The sequence below is a fragment of the Giraffa tippelskirchi genome, chromosome 11, assembly GCF_054371585.1.
Source record: "Giraffa tippelskirchi isolate mGirTip1 chromosome 11, T2T-mGirTip1v1.2.pri, whole genome shotgun sequence".
Lineage (NCBI taxonomy): Eukaryota > Metazoa > Chordata > Mammalia > Artiodactyla > Giraffidae > Giraffa > Giraffa tippelskirchi.
The window spans coordinates 50,524,407-50,551,276 of NC_137285.1; the positions used below are offsets into that span (position 1 = coordinate 50,524,407).

The 26,870-nt window shown below is 42.9% G+C and overlaps 1 protein-coding gene and 1 long non-coding RNA gene across 2 annotated transcripts in view; one reads left to right on the top strand and one right to left on the bottom strand.

The window, feature by feature from the left end:
- MAML3 (mastermind like transcriptional coactivator 3) overlaps window positions 1-26,870 on the bottom strand; it is a 451,114-nt gene that overhangs the window by 83,721 nt on the left and 340,523 nt on the right. The gene's annotated exons all lie outside the window — the stretch shown is intronic.
- On the top strand, window positions 2,762-22,082 carry LOC145526037 (uncharacterized). The gene is made up of 6 exons (XR_014068636.1): window positions 2,762-2,825; window positions 2,963-3,049; window positions 18,167-18,266; window positions 18,608-18,853; window positions 19,868-20,239; window positions 21,745-22,082. It is a non-coding gene; the product is annotated as an uncharacterized LOC145526037 (long non-coding RNA).

Consider the following 26,870-nt stretch of genomic DNA (forward strand, 5'->3'; position numbering starts at 1 on the left):
TTGCTCAGTTGTGTTTGACTATGCGATCTCATGGACTGTAGCCCACCAGGCTCCTCTGTCCATGGGATTCTCCAAGCAATAATAGTGGAGGGGATGCCATTCCCTTTTCCAGGGGATCTTCCCGACCCAGGAGTCAAACCCCAGTCTCCTGAATTGCAGGCAGATTCTTTACTGTCTGAACCAACAGGGAAGCCTATAAGTATTGATAATTAGCTTAGGCAGTTAAAGTAGCCTAAACTATGGGTAAGGTTTTGAGTTTGTTTTCAGAGCTTTCTTCTCTGTACTATGGCTAATAAGAACATTCCAGCTCCAGCCAGCCTTCTATAATCCCTGCTCCCTTAGGTTTAAAGATCAGGCGAGAACATTCAAAAGCATGACCTTTACTGTTTGTAGGTGAGTAGGGCCATTTTTGTGTGTGAAGTAACAATTAAATGTCCAACTTCTTCTCAAGTGAATCACCTTCATGAGTTACAACCATTTCTATGTGTTCGGGATCAACAATTCTTCAAGTGAGTCTTGCAAGGAAACCCCTACCCCAGATGCTAATACATCAACCTAATGCTACAAATTGTCTAATGATAAAGGTGGCTATTCTACTTTCAAGGTGAAAGCAACCGAACTCAGAAAGTAACTAGACAAATGTTCACAGATAAATGTGTGTGTGTGTTTGTGTGTGTGTGTTAAGGAAACAGATGGTTAATTTAAACCCCGGACAGTGGGAGGGAAACTCAAAACTCCAAGAAGGCACAGAACTAAACTCTTTTTGTCCTCATATGACAATATATTATCAGGTTCATGTAAGGAAATGAAATGAAGCTTATAAACTAGAAGCAGGATGAGACTGGGGTGGGGGAAGGGAAGGACGACAGGAAGGAGCTTGGGTCTCATCTTTTCTCCAGGTTGAAGTCATTCATGTCTTCTGTTCTCTAAAGACTGGACTTCTGAATCAGGCAGTCCCCTGCTACATCAAGGGAGGACTGAGCATGGCTACAGCTGATTTCAACTGTGGTACTTTACAATTATTTTTCCAGAGGGAGGGCTCCTGGTAAGTCCCATGACTCATATATAAACAGAAGCAAATGCACTTTAATATTTACCCTCTCAAGTTTCAGGAGAAGTAAGGGAAATAGGAGAAAAGGGGGAATATGAGACCAAATATTTATACTATCAAGGAAAAAGTGTAAATCTTTGTATAAAACCTAACTGCACTGTAAAAGGTTGTATTACTGCTTCCACCACACTAAAGAAACTCTATTATTACAGTATGAAATCTACACCAAACATTATTTTCATTTTGAAAAAGAGTAGCCATTCTATTTCTTTCAGACTTTAACAGCTTGTACTTTTTCAAATGTTACTTGCAACACCCTTGGGCTTCCCTGGTGGCTCAGATGGTAAAGAATCCACCTGCAATGCAGGAGACCTGGGTTTGATCCCTGGGTGGGGAAGATCCCCTGGAGAAGGGAAGGGCAACCCATTCTAGTATTCTTGCCTGGAGAATATCATGGACAGAGGAGCCTGGTGGGCTGAAGTCCATGGGGTCGCAAAGAGTTTGATACAGCTGAACGACCAACACTAACTGCACCACTCACATATTCTTCAATGTTTCCAGTGCAAGCTGATGAGTGCAAGGTTTTAGGAGTCGTTAGAAATGGAGGAAGGTCTTTCCTCGTAGCTCAGTTGGTAAAGAATCTGTCTGCAATGCAGGATACCCCGGTTCAATTCCTGGGTTGGGAAGATCCCCTGGAGAAGGGATAGGCTATGCAGTCCAGTATTCTCGGGCTTCCCTTATGGCTCAGCTGGTAAAGAATCCACCTACAATGTGGGAGACCTGGGTTCGATTCCTGGGTTGGGAAGATCCCCTGGAGAAGGGAAATGGAGGAAGGCCCCTTCTATGCCTTGATTTGCTTAATGATCACCTGTGCCATCTTCCTTGGAAAGGCAGAGTCCCAGAGCTCCCAGAAGGAGTCGCACAGAAGCCTGTGTGTGTGTGATCCTGGCAAAAGCAGATTTATAAAGATGGGAACATGTAGGTATTTAGTATTTGATTTGATGATGTGAGAATAAATAAAGATGAAAAGGAAAGGGAAATACATAGCTCACTGAAAATTATAAAGCTTCTGTTTGAAACTTTTGTGGGTCAGAGAGGGATTTAAAAAAGAGAAAAAAAGAAAGTGCCACACCTCTTTAGCTGGACCTTAGTAACCAAGCAGACTTCCTTCTCTGATGACTCTGCACACATAAGACAAAACAGAAAGAATCCCACAGGCCTTTAATTCGTTTTCATTTGAAAACTCAGTCAGCTTTACTTTTTGAAAGGAATGGGAGATAATGACTCAAAATATGGCAGACTAGTTTTACAAACAGCCATTTGCCCAAAATGAATAATAATTTTGGATGATGAATTGTAAACAGCACTGATTTCATTTATTTTGAAACCAGTAATGCTGTTGAGGAGAGACAGGGCTGGCAAATTGTTTGAATTATCTGCGGTGTTTTTGGCCCTTATTTAGAAAGTTAGAGGAAATTCTGGCTGTGAGGAAAATTAAATGACATTTCGATGCTTGTAAAGAGCTGCATCCAGGTGGGAAGGTTTTTTCTCAGGAATCTGGTTTGCTTATGGGGCTTCAGATGTGCCTAGGCCTGACCAACAGATCAAGTGGAATCTGCTTAGTTCTTAGAAATAAGCAGGCTTCTAAGGAACTAGGAGCCCACTATGCCATAGGCCAGTTTCCATGGCAATGACCACCTTTAGCACAAGGCTTTGTCCATCACCAGACCTCTCCCTGGGAGGCACTGAGCACTCTCCCGAGGAGAGTTGCCAGGTAAAACACTGTTGTTTTTCAGTTGCTCAGTTATGTTCAACTCTTTACATCCCCATGGACTGCAGCCCCCCAGGCTCCTCTGACCATGGGATTTCCCAGGCAAGAATACTGGAGTGAGTTGTCATTTCCTTCTCCAGGGGATCTTCCTGACCCAGGGACTGAACCTACATCTCCTGCTTGGCAGGTGGATTCTCTACCGCCGAGCCATCTGTGAAGCCCCAACAGTAAGGTGTTATTACCTAAATGACAAAAATGTCTTATGCCTCATTGTACTCTATAGCAAGTACTGTTAAATGAATTTATATTACAAATTTTACAACTACTCCTCTGTGGCTTTTCCAGGATACTTCACACTATGAACTGGTGAACACTCCATGGAGTTTTGGGACCAATTTAAAATGCAGTGCTACCAGGCAGTTTCCCAAAAAGAAGTTTCAAAAACTTTTTTTTTAAAGCTGTAATTTACCACCATCCTTTATATGTTATATAGCTTATCATCTTTTTTTGGGGGGGGATAAAGATTTCATAAAGCAAAACAAAATAAAAACAGGACCCCTATTATGAAGTTCTAAGAGTTATACGTTCTTTTTCCTAGGCATATCATCATAAAGAGAATTTTTGTCAGCAGGTGCTTGGGAGACGTGTTAACTTAATGACCATGTTTTGCTATCAAAGCAGTGGAGAGGGCTAATTAGCACTGAGAGGTTGGCTCTGGTGGAGTCTGAGAGGTTTGGTGCAGACAAGGTGGCAGCTGAACGTTACCAAAGCTGCCAAGTGCCTCCACTGTACCCCCCCATCTTACTACAGTTCCCCCAGAGCCATGATGAAAATAATAACAAACACTCCCAAGTCCTTTACAGATTATAAAGTACCTGGGTATAGATGTGCACACACACAGCATCCCATTATATCCTCTTTAAACTTGGTGAGCAGCTCTTATTCTTCACAAGTTCGTAGAAGAGGAAACAGAGGCCAGCACAGAACAAGGTCCATCACCTACTTCTGGCTCCTTGGTGCGCAATTAGATACGCGTTATAGAAAACATGAACACCTAGGATTCAGACTCTGGCTTCCTTTTCTATTCAAAAAGTTAAATTTTAAAAAGAGGACACATTATAAGTGAGCAGCTTGAAGAATTCTCAAGGTGAAAGCATAAATGGATACATGAGAAATAGAAGAGAAGCCTCCTATAAGCCCCCTCTGGTGTGTCCAGCTCCCAATCCCCATTTGAGGCCTGGACTCCATCTGCCACACTGGTTCCACTGCACCCAGGTCACGCGACATGGGAACAAGCGGTGTGAGGGGATCTGATAGAATCTCCATACAGTGTGAGGAAAGGTGTCACAGAGGAAGCTGGGGGTCAGGAGGCCTGACTTCCTGCCTTGGCCCTGGCCCAGAAGAGCTGTGTGCCCACGGGTATGTCGTCTCAACTGTATGGGTCCTTGCTTTCTCACCTGAGGAGTGAGAGGCTTAGAGTCGGACGAGAGGCTCAGGATCATTGTCAATGGTTTGTGGAGTCTTGGAGAGTGGGCAAGCACGTGAGATCCAGCAATAGACTGTTCTTTCAGAAAAAAGCACACACACACACACACATCTCATTAACAATTTCAGGGAATTCATGGATCCTAGGAAGAGTAGCTGGCCTTTGGCTAGTTGATTTTTCGGGTCTGTTTGTGCTCTAGAATTCTGTAACACATCCTCTTTCTACAAACAGTAATTTAATATGTGCATATAGTCTCATCTGTGTGTGAGAACTGAAGTAGTACTATACTAACAAGTTCACTTTTGTCCTGGAAAAATGCATCCTCTTGGAAATCATTTTACTGAGGGAATGCCTGAGATTTGACTTAGGGAGAAGTGTTATTTTAGAAGCAGGGGATAAATGGGTCTAGAACATTGCCATTTAGTAATGACAAATAGCGGGCTTCTCAAGTGGCACTAGTGGTAAAGAACCTGCTTGTCAATGCAAGAGACATAAGAGACGAGATGTGGGTTCTATCTCTGGGTTGGGAAGATCCCCCGGAGAAGGGCATGACAAGCCATTCCAGTATTCTTGCCTGGAGAATCCCATAGACAGAGGAGCCTCGAGGGCTACAGTTCAGGGGGTCAAAAAGAGTTGGACACGACTGAAGGAACTTAGAAGCTGGTGGTTCAGATGGTAAAGAATCCACCTGCAATGCAGGGGACCCAGGTTCAATTCCTGGGTTGCAAAGATCCCCTGGAGAAGGGAATGGCTACCCATTTCAGTATTCTTGCCAGGAAAATTCCCCGACAGAGTAGGCTGGTGGGCTACAGTCCATGGGGTTACAAAGAGTCGGACATGACTGAGCAACTAACACACACAATGACAAAGAGTAATGTATTTAAAAATGAATTTATTATAGGTGTGAAGTTCATTTATTTCTCACTAACCCATTGACTAAGAGTGGTGTGCTATTAGGGATAGTCACTGATGATAATATAAGAATAGTGGTCCAACGCTTATTACCTGAGAAATAATACCTTAAAATGGGTTAATTTAATCCAATTAGTTTTCAGATGAAAATTATTTAATTACTAATGACTTCTAGCTTGTCAGGTTCTGTTGGGTGTTCTCATAGTGTAACCCCAATTTAGCTAATTAGGACCCTCCTTTTAAAAATGTCACTTTGCAGTGATTTCAGAAACAGAAATAATTAAACACTTGAGTTACCTAGGAACAACCTGAATAAGAAATGAATAAAAACTCTATGAAGAAAATTAGAGACTCGTTAAGACTTGAATGAATGGAGATATATTTCATATATCTGAATGGAAAGACTGTATATTGTGAAGACCTCAGTTCTCCCCAAATTATTCTACAGAATGAATGCAATTCAAATCAACATTCCAGAGGAATCAATTTATGAATCTAATGAAATCTTTTTTTATAGTCATTCTGGAAAAACAAACTAGGAGGGAGAGCTAAGGCAGCTAAAGATAAGCAATTGTGAGATATTAAAACCTAGTATAAAGCCCGAGTAATTGAGAATTGTGCTATTGAGGTAGGAATGATGGATCATGGAAGTGAAATGATAGTCCAAAAGCAGATCTTAAGAACTTACATGTTGAAATATGGGGAAAGAAAGTTTATTAAACAAATAGGTAAGAGTTAACAAAAAAATTTGAAGCTAGGTCTGGACCTCACAATTACACCAAAACACATTTTCTGGGAAGCATATAATTAACTGTAAAAACTGAACTCCAAAAAATGTCTTAAAAGTCAATATTTAATGATTTTGGCATTAAGTCTAGGTATAAAAATAACTAGAAGTTAACAAAAGAAGAGGTTAATAGTTTTCCTTACATAAAATTTTTAAAACTGCACATAAAAAAGCCTTAAAAATTAAGAGACAAATTAAAAACTGGGATATAATATTTGCAAAAAATGCAAACTGCAGTATGTAAGTTTTTAAAAAGAAATGTCTCATTCTAAAAACAAGGAACAGACATGAATAGAAGAGAGTTTATGAACGAAAAACTACAAGTTAGTCAATAATTCTTAATAAAGATGTTTAATCTCTGATGCTGGGAAAGACTGAAGGCAAGAGGAAAAGGGAGCAGCAGAGGATAAGATGATTAGATAGCATCACTGACTTGATGGACAAGAGTGTGCAAACGCCCAGAGATAAAAACAGGGAAGCCTAGCGTGAGGCAGCTCACGGGGTAGCAAAGAGTCGGACATGACTTAATGACTGAACAACAACAACAACGATCATACAAATGCAAACTGAAATATCGAAATATATTTTTACTATTATATTGCCAAAATAGTTTTTAAATTCATAATTTGTAAAACAGGAAAGAGTATGAAGACAGAGCTCACTCAAATGGCTGGTATAAATTGATAATATCTTTCTGAAAACTGATTATGCAGCACATGACAAGATCCTAAAAAGTTGTTAATAACTTCCAACCCAGCAAATCTTCTAGGAATCTATACTATAAATATAACCACAAATCCACTGAAGGTTTGTTTACAAGAAGGTTCGTAAACAAGAAGAGGTAAACAAATAAAATGTTCAATAGTTGGAGAGAGATTAAATTTTAAATAATTTATGGTATAGTCATTCCAGGGGAAATTGTGCAGGCGTTAAAAATTATGTTTTATAAATAATATTTAATATCAAAGAATAAATTCCCAATAGAATAAGTGAAAAAAGTAAGATATAAAACCAAATGCTGCCTGACGTAAGGCTGAATATATCAAAGCCTTATATTAGTCTTACATGTATAGAAATGGTTAGCATGAATTGCTTCAAATGATGCTGGAGAGATCATCTTGGCTGGTACAATTATGCATGATTTGTAAAACATACCATGTGTACATTTAAAAAATTCTAAAATAAACATCTTTTTTAGTATTAAAACATGATGTAAAAGTAATTTGCTAAAATTTGCCACAATAATTTAGACAGACAATATATGCTTAATGGCAACTAAAATGTTTTTCATCAGCTGCCTTCCAAACCTGTTTCCACCACTTATTTGCTCCATGACCCTAAATAAGTTCCTCATCTCTCTTTAAGCTTTGGTTTCTTCAGCTTACAAATACCTACCAACACGATCTGCCATAGGGAAAGCTGTTTTGCAAACTATAAACCATTGCACACAGAGAGGCTATTATTATTAGTTGTGTGTGTGTGTGTGTGTGTGTGTGTGTGTGTGTGACTGAATTTAGAACTCCAACCTAAATGGACCTTGCAGATTAAAGCAAAAATGTGCTAGCCTATATTTGAGAAGCCTCAGTCGTGAAAAAAATCTCAAAGTGAAATGTACATATTTGTTGCCTCATAAACAGGAGTCATCTTTTGTTCCATGTATAAGCATGTGCTGATTTGTATCTACTGGCTTCACAGCCAGGAAAGAAATGATTGATCGCTTTAAGGGTTATGGGTGGAGAAGATAAGAGAAAGATCCAAGCTAGGAAGGGCTGAGCTCAGACTCCACAGGATACGTCACCCTAAAACACCCCGCGCCTTCACGACTGAAGTGACTTGGGGTGGAGCGCATCTAGTGCTCAGTGTGGAGTCCAGCAGGTGGAATGCAGTTCTTGGCCCACATTTAGTTCTCCTTTCCAAGTGAGAGAGTCAGTGTCCAATAAACTGAGAAATAAATACAGAAAGTTGATTTGATGATTAACCTGGTGAAGGTGAAATGGGCTCTAGGCATAAAGGATGCATTCCCAGTTTGATACTTTTTCTTACCAAATTAAACACATGACGGTGAATTCTAGATTAGCAGGTTCCAACATTCGTGGTGAGGTTAGACTGCTCTGATTTACAACTTGTGCTAGGGGGCAGTCAGGATTGAAGAGTGGCGGGGGGCAAGGTACCCTTCTCCACTCACTTCCGGCAATTCCTTTACCTCACTTTCTCCTCTGTCCATGGGTGCAAGGCTGAGGATCGCCAAAATGTACAGTACATGGAAAGGGACAAGGCATCCATCTGTCACAGAGGCTCTGCAGTTTTCCTGGCTTTTCAGCTTTTCAAGCTGTTCCTAACAGGACACTGAACTCCACTCATCCATCACTCATTCATCCATCTATCCATTCATTTATGTATTCATTCCATCCATTCATTCTTCAAACAGCTGCGTGTGCCTGCAGCCCCTCCTGCAATCTCTGGTGGCCTCAATAGTTTCAATGAACGTATATCAGGGTACAAGGGAAGGGTGTATATCACCGGCCTGTGGCCAACCGCTGCAGGCACCACACCACTTCTGAGCCCTGTTATTTGATTATCACCATCTTTATTGGCCACAGAGGGGAAGGGATATTATAGCTTTGTGGCTTTTGAGAGTAAGGTCCTTAGTGAACTGCCAAGCCTCAGCAGCAGCTCCCAGATCACACTGTGGGGGATTTTTATGACCACATCTCAGTTCTCACCAGAAAAGGCAGAAAGGAGGAAGCAGATGACACATCACAGAATACACAGCAATGGAGAAGCCCAACAAAGCCAAATCCTAACCATCCCCCTCTTACCTTTGTGTCCTGTACCTCCCACTTTCCCTGTCAACCCCCTCCCAAACCATACTCCAGAAGAATTTAAATTGGCTCAAGCTCAAAGAGAAGGAAACATAAAACTGACTATTCATTATATTCTGTGCCATGCTTTTTTTTTTTTTAATATGGATCGCTGAGCCCACCCTGGTGTGAGCAACTCCTGGACAGAGGGGGCGTCCACCTGGGCGCAAGTGTGCGTGTGGTGGACGAGCCAGAGGCAATGGCACAGCGTGCGTGTGTGCACGTCTGTGTGTGCATGCATGTGTGCATGTCTGAGCGTGTGTGTGTGAGAGAGAGAGAGACAGAGAGAAATAGAATGTCAATGTGTGATTTCCCCCCTCTTTCTAACTGCGGAGCCTGAGAGGCACTCCTCTCTCAGAGCAATTACTACAAATGATTTATGTGGCCAGTCAAGAGGGCCTGCCAGGGTTCTTATTTCATCTCCAGAAAAAGGAACTCTGCTGGAATGTTATCAGGGAGCTTGGGATTAAACTGACAGCTGCCTTTTGTTTTCCCTGTGAAAGAGCTTCTCCTTTGGACTGTGGCGTTTGGTTTCTACACAGACAGCCGGAGCTCAATGGAGGCGAAGACCAGCTAAGGAAAGGGCCTCGAGGGAAGGGAGACGTTTTTCAACAGGAGAGGCTTCTTTGCCCTCCCTTCTGTATTTGTCTTGAGAGGATGTGTTTGTCGCTGCTGATTTTAGGAGGCAGTCTGGCTCGTGTGGCTTGGAATATTCTTTCTTTTTTTTCGCTGTATAGAAATATCCACAGCACCAAGCTGCTCTCCGTTTTCCGGTGCTCATTTAGCTGGAGCGAGGAAAATAAAGGTCCCTTCCAACTGAGGTTATTAAACGTCACCCTGGTCGTTGTCCTCTGCTGGGGCAGAGCATGGTGACAGGGCCTGGGGTGTGACAGGTGATAGACCTGAGGGGTAAAGCAAGACAGAGCGCAAAGCACTCAACGTACAAGCGGGCAGGAAAATTCTCTGAACGTAAAAAGACAGAAGCCGTATATGTTCTCCCCCTCTGGCTCCCGAACTAACAGACCGATGCAGTTTTCATAAATCCTCAGCTGTGGCTTAGCTGGCCACAGCCTTCCCCTCGCATTAACTTCCCCACCTCCTCGACCCAGCCTGGTTTATAGGGGCTTCCCACCGCTTCGCCCGGTGAAGGGAGCAAAGGTGCACTCGGTCACGGGGACGGATAAGCAAACACAGAATGATGGTCCAATGACTACATAATAAAGCTTTGTAGCTAAATAATAGTAAATACAAATTAAGGAGCCTCACAAGAGACCAAGGGAAGAGTATGGTAAAAAGATGGTGATGGGCGGGGGGAGAGCTATAAAAGGAAGGGACATAAAGGAAGATTAAGGATTATAATAAAAGACATGGACTGTAAAATCATCTTTATAGTCTTGTGTTCTCTGTATCTTCTATGCAGACAATCTGTGCTAAAAATATACTTTTTTTGACTTGTGACCCCCAAATCTCATTCTTACTAAATGCTCTGCCCACAGGTACTATGGAAGGATCAAAGCAAACAATTTTTATCAAGTAGCATACATCCGTATAGGTCTCGGCAGCATATGCTAACAATGTGGTGTGTTCAGAGATCAGACTGCTATTAGGGATCACAGAGAAGGCACTAACATTTATGAAGGGCAGATGATCTGTCTGGTGTGGTGCTGTCTTCCAAATATTTTCTCCTTTACTTATCCCTGGAACTCTGTATTTTTATTCTCACTTTACAAATAAAGCTATTGATGCCAAGGGAGGTGAAATAACTTGCTCGAGAAGGTACACCTAGTGTGGCGGACACTGTTGGCTGCTCCGCTAATATTCTTCTTAATTTCTTCATTAAAATCCTGATTGTACTTGAGGGGGGCCTTCCCAGCTTCCCTTGCAGCTGGGTGTGGTTATGTAATGTACTGCTGGCCAATGAGATGCACAGAAAGCATGCTGGGAATTTGTGTTTGGCCCCGCCCCTCTCCTTGTCCCTCCCCCCTTTTTTCCCCCTCAGCCCTAGAATGCAGATGTCTGGCTGGTGGTCTTCACCACCATCCTGTGGTGATGATACCATCCTGTGATGTGAAATATCAAGTATAAGGATGAAAACCACAGACTGGGGTAGAAAGAGCAACATGCGTGCTTGGTCCTCTTGTGTCCGACTTTTTCTACACTTTGGACTATAACCGACCAGGCTCTTCTGTCCACGGGATTTTTTCAGGCAAGAATACTGTAGCAGGTTGCCATTTCCTTCTCCAGAGGATCTTCCCAACCCAGGGATGGAACTTGTGTCTCCTGCATTGCAGGTGGATTCTTTACCTAGTGAGCCATCAGTTCAGTTCAGTTCAATCACTCAGTCATGTCCGACCCTTTGCGACCCCATGAATCGCAGCACGCCAGGCCTCCCTGTCCATCACCAACTCCTGGAGTTTACCCAAACTCATGTCCATTGAGTCAGTGATGCCATCCAGCCATCTCATCCTCTGTCGTCCCCTTCTCCTCCTGCCCCCAATCCTTCCCAGCATCAGGGTCTTTTTCAAAGAGTCAGCTCTTCGCATCAGGTGGCCAAAGTATTGGAGTTTCAGCTTCAACATCAGTCCTTCCAATGAACACCCAGGACTGATCTCCTTTAGGATGGACTGTTTGGATCTCCTTGCAGTCCAAGGGACTCTCAAGAGTCTTCTCCAACACCACAGTTCAAAAGCATCAATTCTTCGGCACTCAGATTTTTTCACAGTCCAACTCTCACATCCGTACATGACTACTGGAAAAACCATAGCCTTGACTAGACGGACCTTTGTTGGCAAAGTAATGTTTCTGCTTTTTAATATGCTATCTAGGTTGGTCATAACTTTCCTTCCAAGGAGTAAGCGTCTTTTAATTTCATGGCTGCAATCACCATCAGCAGTGATTTTGGAGCCCCTCAAAATAAAGTCTGACACTGTTTCCACTGTTTCCACTGTTTCCCCATCTATTTCCCATGAAGTGATGGGACCAGATGCCATAATCTTAGTTTTCTGAATGTTGAGCTTTAAGCCAACTTTTTCACTCTCCTCTTTCACTTTCATCAAGAGGCTTTTTAGTTCCTCTTCATTTTCTGCCATAAGGGTGGTGTCATCTGCATATCTGAGGTTATTGGCATTTCTTCAGGCAATCTTGATTCCAGCTTGTGCTTCCTCCAGCCCAGCGTTTCTCATGATGTATTCTGCATATAAGTTGAATAAGCAGGGTGACAATATACAGCCTTGACGTACTCCTTTTCCTATTTGGAACCAGTCTGTTGTTCAATGTCCAGTTCTAACTGTTGCTTCCTGACCTGCATACAGGTTTCTCAAGAGACAGGTCAGGTGGTCTGGTATTCCCATCTCTCCAGGGAAGCTCAAAAAGACTGAAGGAGGTGGGAAATATCTGACATCCTGAATCAGGATTGCATTTCATCTCACCTAGCTTATTACATAAGGAAAATGAAACTTTTTTTTCTTCTTAAATTAATGTAGTGCTTCTTGAATACAGACAAATGTTATCCACACCAACACCGTACTAAGGGGCAGAGCTAGAGTTGGAACCCAAATAGAGCCTCCCTAAGGACACTGGTTGTACAAGGACACTATTACTATGATACACTATAATACTATGATACACTGTTTCCAGAGTGCTTACTCCCAGGTGGTGCTAGTGGTAAACAGTCTGCCTGTCAATGCAGGAGATGGGTTGGGAAGATCCATTGGCGGAGGGCATGGCAACCCACTCCAGTATTCTGGCCTGGAGAATCTCATGGACAGAGGAGCCAGGCAGGCTACAGCCCATGGGGTAGCAAAGAATCAGACATGACTGAAGTGACTTAGCATGTTCGCACAGTTTAGAAAAGCCTGGACAAGGGGATGGCTGAATTTCGTTGGTTCATAAGGGGACTTATAGCTTAGGGACTTCTGGTTCTTTAGGCCACTCGACTCTGGAGTCTGCTCTAAACTTCTGTGGGAAATTGCACTTCTACTACCCCGGAAAGTTCTAGATCTCAATGTATTTCTTAGGAGTATTCTGATGCACACTCACATCACTACTGTAGCCTGAAGTGGAAATAGTCCAGGATGTGGGACTTGCCAGGTAACTCAGACAGTTTTATTTTGATGCATACAGAAACAGTGTATCCCTTAGAAACAAAGGGTCACTCATGAATTGCCCTTAAGCATGGCAGACTGAATACATGTTTATCTCCACTCCTTTTCTACCTTACCTCCTTACACGTCACAAAAATGACAAAAAAGAGATTGTTTTAAAAGAACAAGACTCTACATAGAGCAGATAGGAAAGGAGCCAAAAGCAGATATGAGATGTCGACATGATTTTGGATACTGGAAAGCAGATGAATGAGTGGTAACCAATTTAGCAGAGCAGAAAAGGCTGAAATCTAAACTTTCACTGGGGGAAAGCTAAGGAGAAGGAAACCAGTACATGTTAAGAACCTTAAAAAGCTCAGGAATTGGAGGAACCAGACACTTCTGATGATGGGGTGCACATAGGGCTAAACACAGGAGGGATGGTTAAAAATCTGTATAAAGAAGCATTAGGTTCTGAGACCCTTTTCCCACTGCACACAGCCATGCAACTACTTCTTCTCCAGGCTGAAAAGGTTGGTGGTTTCCTCTCTGAAGAAGCAGAAGCAGATGGATCTAGCATGTGGACACACGGTTGAAGTTGAAGGTGGGGTTGCTGTACTGGAAACAAGGGAAATGAGTGGAAATCTCCAAGTCACTGGTGAGACAACCTTACCCAACTCCAAACCTTTCCTCTGCTTGCCTTCAAGAACCCTGGAAGCATCACTGAAAAGTCTATAAATAACAAATGCTGGAGAGGGTGGGGGAGAAAAGGGAACCTTCCTACACTGTTGGTGGGAATGGAAAGTGGTACAGCTACTATGGAGAACAGTATGGAGGTCCCTCAGAAAACTAAAAATAGAATAACCATATGATCCAGCAATCCCGCTCCTGGGGGTATACTTGGACAAAGCTATCATTCACAAAGATACATGTATCCCTACATTCGTAGCAGCGCTATTCACAATAGGCAAAGCATGGAAACCCCGTAAATGTGCACCAACAGATGCATGGATAAATAAGATATATAAAATGGAATACTCCTGCTCATGCTCAACTGTGTCCAACTCTTTGTGACCCCGTGGACAGTAGCCCACCAGGATCCTCTGTCCATGAGATTTCCCAGGCAAGAATACTGGAGTCAGGTGCTATTTCCTTCTCCAAAATGGAATACTATTCAGTCATAAAAAAGAACAAAGTAAAGCCATTTGCAGCAACATGGATGCAACTAGAAGTTATCATAGTAAGTAAGTCAGAAAGAGAAAGTCAAATACCATATGATATCACTTACATGTGGAATATAAAATATGACACAAATGAACCTATCTACATGGCTCATAAAGAACAGACTGGTGGTTGCCAAGGGGGAGGAAGCGGAGGGATGGACTGTGAGTTTGGGGTTGGTAGATACAAACTATTACAGTTAGAATGGATAAACAACAAGGTCCTAATGTCTAGCACAGGGAACCATATTCAATACCTTCTGATAAACCATAATGGAAATGAAAATAAAAAAGAATGTATATATGTATATAACTGAGACACTTTGCTGTACAGCAGAGATTGGCACATTTTAAGTCAACTACATGTCAATTAAAAAAGTAAATTTGATTAAAGAAAAGAACCATGGCAGCCAGTCTTAACATCTTCTAGACGGAAGGTCAGCAGACTCCTCTAGGGAAATTAACCAGACCAAGAGAAATGACTAATAGATCCTGGATGCCCCATGGCTGGGTTCCAGGCCCATTACCACCACTTGAAAGTTTTCACATATAAACTTTGGACTCCCAGTTAGACTGTTAACACTTCCTTCCTAACAATGAATATACAGACAAGAATACCCACATATTTGAGGAAAGCCCCTAACACAAAATCCAGGGTCCAAATAAACAACTGAAAAAGAGAAAACAGCGGCAAAAAGGAGAACACTTAAAAATTGTTTATATATTCTTGGAAAAAAAATGCACTGAACCTATGAATTAAGAACAGAATAGGGTAAGAACAAACATTTAGAAAATGAAAACAGAATTTTATAAATTAAAAATATAGTAGCAGAGATAATATCAAAGTAAAGAGTGGAGAGGTAAAGTTAAGGAACCTTTTGAAAAGTAAAACAAAAGTCAAAGAGATGGAAAACAGGAGAAAAAAGATAAGAAAATAGGGGATCCATCTAGAGGGCACAACATCTAAATAATAAGTCCAGAAGGAAAGAAGAAAACAGAGTGGAGGAAATTATCAATGAAATCATACAAGAAAATTTCCCAGAACTGAAGGACATGAGTTCCATATTAAAAGAGCCTAGAAAATTCCATGAACAATGACTATAAGACAGCCATAGTAGGGCACATCACTATGAAATTTAAGAAAGTCAAGAATTTTAAAAACTGCTATAAGTGTCCTAAGATTGGGAAATTAGAATGGTTATGGACATTTTGACAGTGATCTTCGAAGCTAGAAAAAAAATGCATTCAGTGCTTCAGAATTCTTTCTGAGAGTTACTTATAGTCTAGGACCTTATATCCAATCAGATATGAGAGAAGAATAAAGCTGTTTTCATACATACAAGACCTCAGAAATGTATCTCTCATGTAAATTCATGAATTCTTAGGCAGTAATTAGAGGATTGTTGTTTTTCAGTCACTAAGTGGTGTCTGACTTTTTGCAGCCCCACAGACTGCAGCACGCCAGGCCTCCCTGTCCCTCACTATCTCCCGGAGTTTGCCCAAGTTCATGTCCATGTCGAGCTGACTCACTGGAAAAGACCCTGATGCTGGAAAGACTGAAGGCAAAAGGAGAAGAGGGTGGCTGAGAATGAGATGGTTGGATGGCATCCCCGGCTCAGTGGACAATCAGAGGCCACACTCCAGTAAAATGAGGGCAAATCAAGCGAGAGAAGACTTGGGATCCTTGAACCGAGGATCCAACATGGGAGGGAGGTGAAACGAAGGTGGAGGCGAGAGAAGCCAGCTCTGCAGCAGTCTCAGCACCAACTCAGGCGGGGGCAGAAGGGTGCAGAACTCCAGGAGGAGTGACTCCACAAAGCGGACTGACTCCCTGGTGTCTGTAAATGGATCAAAAGGAGATCTGCACGGCTGATGATGATTCTGTGAATGACTTAACAGACAGGAACATAAAACACTGAGCAAGCAAATAAAGCAACAGAGCCAGTAACTGCAGGAAGAGCAAGAGCGCATGAGATAAAAATGTGATCAGAGTCCACCATTCGGCCTGTTGTGAACATTTATTGAGCCATAATACACACACACACAATACTGATTTTACCAAAAGTTGTGATAGAAGGATAACTGGGAAGAGGGAGAGAAACCAAGCATGTTTAAGAAGTGGGAGGAGAAAGTGAGCTAAATTCACATTTTCCATTGCAATGTGTCAACAGGTAAATATCTAAAACATGATAGTCAAGAGATAACTGTAGAGGGACTCCCCTGGTGGTCCAGGGGTTGACTCCATCTTCCAATGCAGGAGATGCTGGTTTGATCCCTGGTCAGGAACTAAGACCCCACATACCTTGGGGCAACTAAGCTCATGCCCGACACTACAGAAACAAAGACTGAGCCCAGCCAAAAAAAAAAAAAAACATTAAAAAAAAGAGAGAGAGAACTGTAGGAATGTGTTATTTAAAAGCAGAGATTCAAACCGGCAGAAACAGCCAGAATATGTTAAAGCTTTGGGGAACAGCCATAAGGAAGGGAAAAAGGGTAGGGCATGGGGGGCTATGTTCCATCATGTCAGTGGTATAGAGCTATGTGGCCCCTCAAATTATGAACCCAAATACTGTGATAAAGGTACTACTGAAAAACAAAGAACTGACTAGTTATTACCGAGCACTTACACAGATTGAAGATGACTAAGTGTATCTAATTCTCTCAGGCTTTGGAAGCCATCCTGAGGGTGTTTCCTGCCCCAGGGGAACATCTCAATACCAGCAGCACTGCTTCCTACAAAACTAGCACCTAAGCTTCTCTGGGTCCTAATCTGTGGCTATTGTGTAGATATGACCTCGTTGCAATGAACTGTGCTTCGGATAATTTTTGGTATAGCTCTGAAAGCTGAAAGGTATGTGCGGTAGCCCCCTTAGTGAAAGTGAAAGTTGCTCAGTTGTGTCTCTTTGTGACCCCATGGACTATACAGTCTACAGAATTCTCCAGGCCAGAATACTGGAGAGGGTAGCCTTTCCCTTCTTCAGGAGATCTTCCCAACCCAGGGATCGAACCCAGGTCTCCCACATTACAGGCAGAGTCTTTACCAACTGAGCTATCAGGGAAACAGTCCCCTTAGATTTGGCAGATTTGTATACTGTGCTTGCTGAAAGAGAACTCTTAAGGACTCAATCATTTCTCTTGAAACAAGTAAATACAGCCTGTAGTGTAACAATAGGCAACATTTATTGAGACTTTTTGGGCTTCCCTGGTGGCTCAGTTGGTAGAGAATATGCCTGCAATGTGAGAGACCTGGGTTCAATCCCTGGGTTGGGAAGATCCCCTGGAGAAGAAAGCGGCTACCCACTCCAGTATTCTGGCCTGAAGAATTTCATGGACTGTACAGTCCGTGGGGTCGCAAAGAGTCAGACAATACTGAGTGCCTTTCACTTCGCATTGAGACTTTATAATGTGCTAGATTCTGTTTTAGGGCTTCCCAGGTGGCAGTAGTGGTAAAGAACCCGCCTGCCAATGCAGGAGACATAAGAGATGTGGGTTCCATCCCTGGGTTGGGAAGATCCCTTGGGGGAGGGCACGGCAACCCACTCTGGTATTCTTGCCTGGAGAATCCCATGGACGGAGGAGCCTGGCGGGCTACGTACGATCCATAGGGTTGTAAAGAGTCAGACACGACTGAAGCGACTTGGCATGTATGCATGCAAACTCTGTTTTAAATATAGGCTTACTTAATTCTCAAGACTCTTGTGTGAGATGTGTACACGATATACGTTTGATAGGTAAAAAGTGTCCATTTTATATTAATAGAAGGGAAAATTGAGATACAAAGAAATTAAGTAACTAGCACAAGACTACAGGTAGTGAGTGGCAGAGTGGAATTCAAATCGAGATTCTAAAAACCCAGGCTCTTAATTTGTATCACGTCTATAAATGATAACATTGAAGGATAATGATAAGTGCATGATAAAATAAATGATAAAATGACGATTAGAGGACTGGGTAGGAAAAGAGATTTTGCGTTAAGAGTAAAATCTTTTTTTACAGGTCATATTCTCTTTATATGTATGGATTCCGGCTCAGGTTTCCAGAATTCAACTGGGATAAAGTAAAAAGTTTCAGTTCAAAACTGAACTTCTCTCTTAAGGTGAGTTTCAGAAATCAGATCTGGGCTCCCGCCCTTGCCTATAATTCATCTTAGACCTCCAGAGATAAACAGTAGCTGGAGCAGCAAGATGGCGACAATAAGTAGGACATAATAAATACTTATAACATTTGAACCCTTGTGTCACCAGAAGAAAAAAAAATCTTATCACATGGTAGAAATATCACATCTGTGCATATATTTGCCTCAGCCCCAATATAATTCTTCTAAGACTGCCAAGCTCTGAGACCTAGAAATGGTGAGTCAATCCGGAGGGGAAAAAGGGTGGGGGGAGCAAAGATAAAAATAGAGATGTTGATTGCATTGTTACTAATTCCATTTAGCTCCAACAGCCCAGCCTGGTAAGTCAACAGCAGCGCCAAGAAGACGAAGAAAGAAAGAAGCACGATGCTCTGTGGGGCCGAGCGGACAGGATGCAGGCGGATGCAAGCGGCCACATCAGTTAACTTCACGCCAGGAGGAGACCAACAGCATTGAGGCTGTGGTGTGACTTCAAAAACAAACAAGTGGGAAGTGCCGAGGGATAAAATGGGCTCAAATGGATGATCGGCAGTGTGGCTGACCCTCTGGTAAAATGCTGCCTTTTGTAAGAAGCCCCTGATTGTGGGGGATGGGGCCTGCAGACTGGGAGCCTCAGAGGCCAACTGACAGTGTTCAGTATTGTTTTCTCTGGAGTATAAGGCTTACTGTGATTCCAGACATGTCGCCATGGCAGCGGTGGGGGAGGGAGAGAGGGATGGAGGAACAGATGGGGGTCACCAAGGTCCTAATTCTCATGCAAGGGCCCCATGCTCTCCCCTTTCCCCTTGAGGGGTCCAGTGGGGAGCTGCGTCTCCTCTCACTGCTCCATGCAGGCCAGTCCAGTTCCATTTAAGAGCTCTTTTTAAGTGCCTACTACCTGTAGGTCTTTCACTTCTGATTAACATTAACTTCCATGAAAAACATCTTACCTCTGCTTGGTTATGGAAAACTGAACCAAGAAAAAGACCTAGTATCCACACTCTCAAAGTTTCTCTTTTCTTATACCCAAACCTATAATGGAGAGATAGGTTAAAGATACCTAGTCATATCCATGGAACACAATGAATGAATGTATATGAATTTGACTACGGTCCCCAAATGCTAATTTTATATGTCAATCTGAAAGAATGAGGCCGTCCTTCAGCACCCTTAGAATTACGTGATGGCTTTCCTCTAGTTTCTTGCCTGTATACAACACTGCTAAGTTCAGCTTCCCCAAACATACCTACCTATGTGATGTAACCCCGCCTACCTTCAATGGTGGCCCAAAATTATTGGCTGAGAATTCAAGATCAGTCATAGATGGTCCCCATTCTACCTACTAATCTTCCTCTATCTCAAAGGTTTCCATGCTCTTGAAAGGGCATAGGAGGTAGAATGAATAAATAAGTGAATGAATACATATGGGCTGGTATTTCAGTTAGCCTTGGCAATCTGGGTCTTTTAGGACCAGTCTAATTTCCAATCTGTCCTAAGGTCACATTTTTGATAATTTTTGTCCAGAAAACATGGTTGCACATATCTTAATATTTATATACTATTTTGTGTTTGCCTGATTTCAGCAAATATGTATTAAGTGACCACTGTGTGAGGTCATCTGGCTTGGCATCCATCAGAGGCATTTACAGATGAGTAACAGTCTGATGGAGGAGAGAATCATAAATCACTGGCTAAAATGTAAGGCAGAATGAAATAAACATGAGATGAAGGCACCTAAAAAAGTGCGCAGGTATAGAAAGGAAGATCAGATCATTTCTGACTGATGTAGTGTTTGACTGGACCTGGAAAGCAGAAAATGATCCTGGTGAGCAATGAAGGAGAGCATTTCGGGCCATTTGGGGCCAAAGGAACATCACTGGCTGAGGGTCCAACTCCTTGAAGTATGTGGCTCACTCGGGAAAGAGAAGAGAACACTGTGCCTGCAGAGACGAGAGGTATGGTGAGAGGAGAGAAAGCTGGAAAGATATTTGAGGTCAGATTATATATGACATAAGTGAAAGTTGCTCAGTCATGTCCGACTCTTTGTGACCCCATGGACCACACAGTCCATGGAATTCTCCAGGCCAGAATACTAGAATACTGGAGTGGGTAGCCTTTCCCTTCTCCAGGGGATCTTCCCAACCCAGGGATCGAACCCAGGCCTCCCACACTGCAGGTGGATTCTTTACCAACTGAGCTATCAGGGAAGTCCAGATTATATATAATCTTTGTTTAAAATTTTTATTGAAGTATAGTCTATTTACAATGTTGGATTAATTTCTGCTGTACAGCAAAGTGATTCATATATATATATATATATATATATACACACATACATACATATACATACACACACACACACACACACACACACACATACTATGCTTAGTCCCTCAGTCGTGTCCAACTCTTTACAACTCCATGGACTGTAGCCCGCCAGGCTCCTCTATCCATGGAGATTCTCCAGGCAAGAATACTGGAGTGGGTTGCCATGCCCTCCTCCAGGGGATCTTCCTAACCCAGGGGTCGAACCCAGGTCTCCCACATTGCAGGTGGATTCTTTACCATCTGAGCCACTAGGGAAGCCCATGAATACTGGAGTGGGTAGCCTATCCCTTCTCCAGGGAAACTTCCCAAACCATGAATCGAACTGGGGTCTCCTGCATTGCAGGTGGATTCTTTATCAGCTGAGCTACCAGGGAAGCCCATATATATATATACATATATATGTGTGTATATATATATATATATTCTTTTTCATATTCTTTTCCATTATGGCTCATCACAGGATATTGAATATAGTCCCCTGTCACATTATATATAATCTTGCAATCTTGAATGCAAGCCTAAGGAGCTAGTATTTTGTTCCACAGGTAATATGGTTCCAACTGCCTCCTCTATGCTGCCTTCATATGATACATTTTTTCTCTGGTTTGGCTTAGGGTAGACAGGTGTGTTGTCTACAGGCCTTTGGATAGGTTTGCAAGGCTAATCCTCCATTTGCCTTTTGGAGTATTTAGGGTATTTTTTTCCCAATTGGGCCATATTGCCAACAGGTTAGGGATCACAGGTAGTAATTATAACTTTATTTTCTAAACACTTAAGGGTTCTCAGAGATATGATTAACTGTGAAAGCCAGATATAATTGGGTAGCTAGATATAATTTGGTACCTTTTTTACAAATTCTTGACTCAGATTTCTCTCGATGCTAACCCTACCAAGATGCAAAGACTTTCTTCACTCAGTTCTGAATGGTTGGTTTACATCTGGTCAAAACTGGGAGATACACAGAGTCCTCCTCTATAGCTGTTTTCTCACATGTTGAAGAACCTGTTCATTTTCTTCCACTCTGACATGTCTAGTGAGATAGGATTTTGATAACTTGGGCTTTCTCATTTGGTCAGTGGTGCTGTGCTCAGCACTCCAATACTCAAACTTTCTCTCTCTCTTTCACCTCTAGGATAATGGAGAAATTGCCCTCTTTCCACCCATATGACTGCCACACGAGAAGAAGGCGGGTACGACTCATGCCTCCATGTGTTCACTGTAGATCTCCACCTGCCATTTTTCAGATCAGGAAAGAGTTTGTCAGCTACTTCACAGACTTATCTGAAGAACCTGGCAATGAAGAAACTGTTACACACATGGCACAGAGATCTCCACTTCTTTGAAAGAGGCTGCTTTTGAAGGAATACAAAATTGCAAAAACATTAGCTTTGATCAAATGTAACTTCAGGTTAAATGTGTTTTAAAGAAAAGAAAAAGTTGAAGAGAAACATAAAGTAGTTTTAAGACTGATGTTGAGCTATCCAATCACTCATGTCACTGGGAACTTAACGAGAGAAAGTATTTCTTCCAGAGTTATACTTTTCTCTATATTATTTCTTCCAACCTTTCCTCCAGATTTTGCTTTTGGGAAAAAAATCCTAATACTTAGCTTCCATTTCACCAAGCCAAAAACCCAATCTCAAGTTGTTTACATTCTTACTCTTCTTAAAATACTGGGATCACAGGTCGTTTTATATTCTTGTTGCTGTTCAGTCCTCAGTCATGTCCGACTCTTTGGGACCCTGTGGACTGCAGCACACAAGGCTTCCCTGTCCATCACCATCTCTCTCCTGGAGCTTGCTCAAACTCATGTCCATTGAGTCAGTGATGCCATCCAACCACCTCATTCTCTTTCATCCCCTTCTCCTCCTGCTTTCAATCTTTCCCAGCATCAGGGTCTTTTCTAATGAGTTGGCTCTTCGCATCAGGTGGACAAAGTATTGGAGTTTCAGCTTCAGCATCAGTCCTTCCAAATGAATATTCGGAACTGACTTCCTTTAGGATTGACTGGTTTGATCTCCTTGCAGTCCAAGGGACTCTCAAGAGTCTTCTCCAACACCACAGCTCAAAAGTATCAGTTCTTGGCATTCAACCTTCTTTATGGTCCAACTCTCACATCCACACATAACTACTAGAAAAATCATAGCTTTGACTAGACAGATCTTTGTTGGCAAAGCAATGTCTCTGCTTTTTAAAATGCTGTCTAGGTTTGTTATAGCTTTTCTTCCAAGGAGCAAGCATCTTTTAATTTCATGGCTACAGTCACTATCTGCAGTGATTTTGGAGCCCAATAAAATAAAGTCTGTCACTGTTTTCATTGTTTCCCCAGCTATTTGCCATGAAGTGATGGGACTAGATGCCATGATCTTAATTTTTTGAATGTTGAGTTTTAAGCCAGCTTTTAAGCCAGTTTTATATTCTACCTTATTTCATTTATTATATTATGGCCACTTCTTCATGTTATTAAACGTACTTCTAAAACAACAGCTTTGAAATACTCTTTCAGTTGAATGGATCATAATTTATGTAACTAGTCCTCTACTTTTGGTCATACCGTGCTTTTTCTCCAATTTTCATCACTATAAATAATGCTGCAGTGAACAGCCTTATATATAGAAGTAGAATTGCTGGTTCAGGGGACAGGAGTACAACTCATTCCAGTATTCCTGCCTGGAGAATTCCATGGACAGAGGAGATTGGTGGGCCACAGTCCATGGGGTCACGAAAAGTCAGACATGACTGAGGGACTAACACTTCACTTCACTACATACTGCTAACGGGCTTCCCAGGTGGCACCAGTAGTAAGGAATCCACTTGCCAATGCAGAAGACCCAAGAGACTCAGGTTCCATCTCTGGGCTGGGACGATCTCCTGGAGTAGGAAATGGCACCCCATTCCAGTATTCTTGCCTGGAAAATTCCACGAGCAGAGGAGCCTGGTGGGCTAAGTTCATGGGGTCGCAAAGTCAGCCATGACTGAGCACGTATGCACTGCACACTGTGAGACTGTTCCGTGCCCGTTTCCCACGTGTAAAATATTTGGTGACACTATTTGAAGAGTCCTATGAGAAAACCCATTGTCAAACTGACTGGAAGCAGCAACCTCTGTTATCTAAGTAAATCTACTGTTATCATTATAGGAATGCATTATTTTGTTTGCTTGCCTGCAGCTGATCACTGAGTTTCAGTTTCGTTAATTAGATGAACTGTCTGTCGCAAAGGTTTTCAGACACATGTATTAGGCAATAAGATAATCTAAGTAAGCACAGCGCAGCTGCAGGGCATGTCTTTCTACCACACACCAATCAGGAGAACAGAAGGGTCAGAGAACTTGGCCTTGACTGTTAGAACCCTTCTTTCTCAGTTCAAAGCCTGACTCTGTACCTGGCAGGTGGATACCTGAGTCAGGCTCATTTTCCTTATCTCTGTAAGGTGGATAACAGTGCCTAAATTCAAAAGCTTCATGACGATTAAGTGGGATAAAATACTTATCCCAGTACCAGCTGAATTGCAAGCATCCAGGAAGTACTTATTTTTCAAAGTTATTAATTCTGTGTTCACAACTACCTATGGAACTTCAGTATTTGGAAATAGACAGAACCAGAAATAAACTATCTATTTGGGACCCAGAGTTTCTAAAGTTCACACAGCTTTCTTTTTTTTTTTTTGAAATTGTTTATTTTTTGGCTGTGTTGAGTCTTTACTGCTGTGCCGGCTTCTCACTAGTTGTGGCAAGCAGGGGCTACTCTGTAGGGGTGGTGCTCTGGCTTCTCACTGTGGAGGCTTCTCTTGTTGTGGAGCAGAGCCTCTAGGGCACACGGGCTTCAGTAGTGGCAGTTCCTGGGCTCTAGGGTCAGGCTCGGTAGTTGTGCCGCATGGGCTTAGTTGCTCCGCAGCATGTGGGATCTTTCTGGATCAGGGATCAAACCGTGTCTCCTTCATTGGCAGGTGGATTCTCTACCACTGAGCCACCAGGGAAGCCCCCCCAGCTCTCTTTGTCCTTTGTAAGGCAGTTGAAAGTCAGATCATCATCATCAGCATCATCATTAAGGAGCCAAAGGGAGTGGGCGTCCTACAGACAGCTGAAAGGGCTGCAGCTGGGCTGTGTCTTCCACTAGGTGCTTACTACTGAGTTTCTAGTGTCAGTCCTGGTCCTCAGGCCTCCTGCCAGCCCCACTCTGCCTCTCTGGGCAACAGGTTTGCTGCAGGAGGAATCAGGCCTCATGCTTTTCAGTCTCAGGAGTCCCATTATGGGCCCTAGACATATGGGCAGGGCATTTCTGCCAGGGTGGGTGTTTTCCACACTTAAGCACAGCATCTGCTCCATCAGAGGTGGGGCTTCCTGTGAAACCATTCCTTCCTTGTGCTGGCCCCAGACACAAAAAAAGCAGCTGTGGACAGACATCAGCATGATGGCCAGTGCTGGGGAATGTGGACCCACTTCAGCGATCTGCTCCACATCTCAGCTAAAGTCAGCCTTCCATCCCAAAGAGAGGGTCTGAACCATTTTGCCTATCTTCTAACTGTACATCGCAAGCCCTAATCAGGCAGGAAGCCAGGAGTCCTAATTTCAGTCTCAGAGAAGGAACAGTAAAGAATAAATCAGAACTCTATCTGCTTTGCTTTTCAACTATTGATGCCATCACGTCATCTCTACAGTGATGCAGGAAGCACAGCACTGACTCTGAAGAACAGAAGAAATGATCGTCTGTTACCTCCTCCCTGAAATCAGGCAGGGTGAGGATTGTGGGCCTATTTGCCTTGATCTTTCCTATTTAGTTGCAGATAGAGAATACATGCTGAAGCTGAAACTCCAATACTTTGGCCACCTGATGTGAAGAACTGACTCACTGGAAAAGACCCTGATGCTGAGAAAGATTGAAGGCAGGAGGAGAAGGGGACGACAGGGGGTGAGATGGTTGGATGGCATCACCGACTGGATGGACATGAGTTTGAGCAAGCTCCGGGAGTTGGTGATGGACAGGGAAGCCTGGCATGCTGCAGTCCATGGGGTCACAGAGTTGCACACGACTGAGCGACTGAACTGACAGAGAACACATGCAGGGAAAGGAAAAAAAACATAGTTTTTAAATGAATAAAATGGACCAAACATAGGGACACTTGGATGTTTTGGAGTTTTGTCTTTGGGTGTTGAGGAGCTCAAAATGCTGACTTAGTCCTTCTTAGAACATCAATAAATAACTTATCAGCCAGGTCGGCCACATTTTAGTATTTTTAACTGTATACTTGTGATTCTATGAACACGACCATTGTCAGGAAAAGGTAAGTTTCATGCTGCAGGTTATGTGATGAAACACTGATGAAAAGGAACCCAAGACTCTATCCGGGAATCCTGAGCTGAGCCAGGACTGCTACAGCCAGCCTTCCACCTCAAAGGGAAAGTCTGGATCATTTCACTCGTCTTCTAACCCTGAGCTCTTTCATAGGCACACATGCACAGAGTACCCCTGTCAATGACAGTCCCAGCTCGTGCAACTAAGGTACCCAACTATGGCTGCTGTTGCCTATGTCATGTGGGTCTGAAGATTCATGTGTGTGAGTGTTGGCCTCCCCGTCCTTGGTGTTTGGTGTGGGCCTGCTCTGGTAGGCTGCCGCCATACAGGGGTGGGATTTATGGCTTCACTGGCTGATAAACCCATTGCCCAGGCAGAACCTTCACTCTACCTGTGGTTGAATTAATTACACAAAGAGACCATTGGATTGAGGTGTTCTGATGCCTTAGTAGCCTTTGCAAAGCAAACCGAAACCTAAGCCTCTGATGCCTCAAGGTTAAGAAGTCAAAACCTAAGCACAACCAATCACAGTCAACTGCTGCTGCTGCTGCTAAGTTGCTTCAGTCGTGTCCGACTCTGTGTGACCCCATAGATGGCAGCCCACCAGGCTCCTCTGTCCCTGGGATTCTCTAGGATTTCCCAAATAAGACAAACGTGGAGGCTCTAGCCAGTCAAATAATTTCCTTGTTTTGCCTCTGCCTTTTCTGTATAAAGGCCTTCCCTGGTGGTTTAGACGGTAAAGAATCCTCCTGCAGTGTAGGAGACCTGGGTTCGATCCCTGAGTTGAAGATCCCCTGGAGATGGGAATGGATAACCACTCCAGTATTCTTGTCTGGAATTCCATGGACAGAGGAGCCTGGTGTGCTACAGTCCATACGGTCACAAAGAGCTGGACACTGACTGAGCTACTAACACACACAGAGGATCGAATTAGAATTCAGATTCTAGTTAAACATTTACTAACT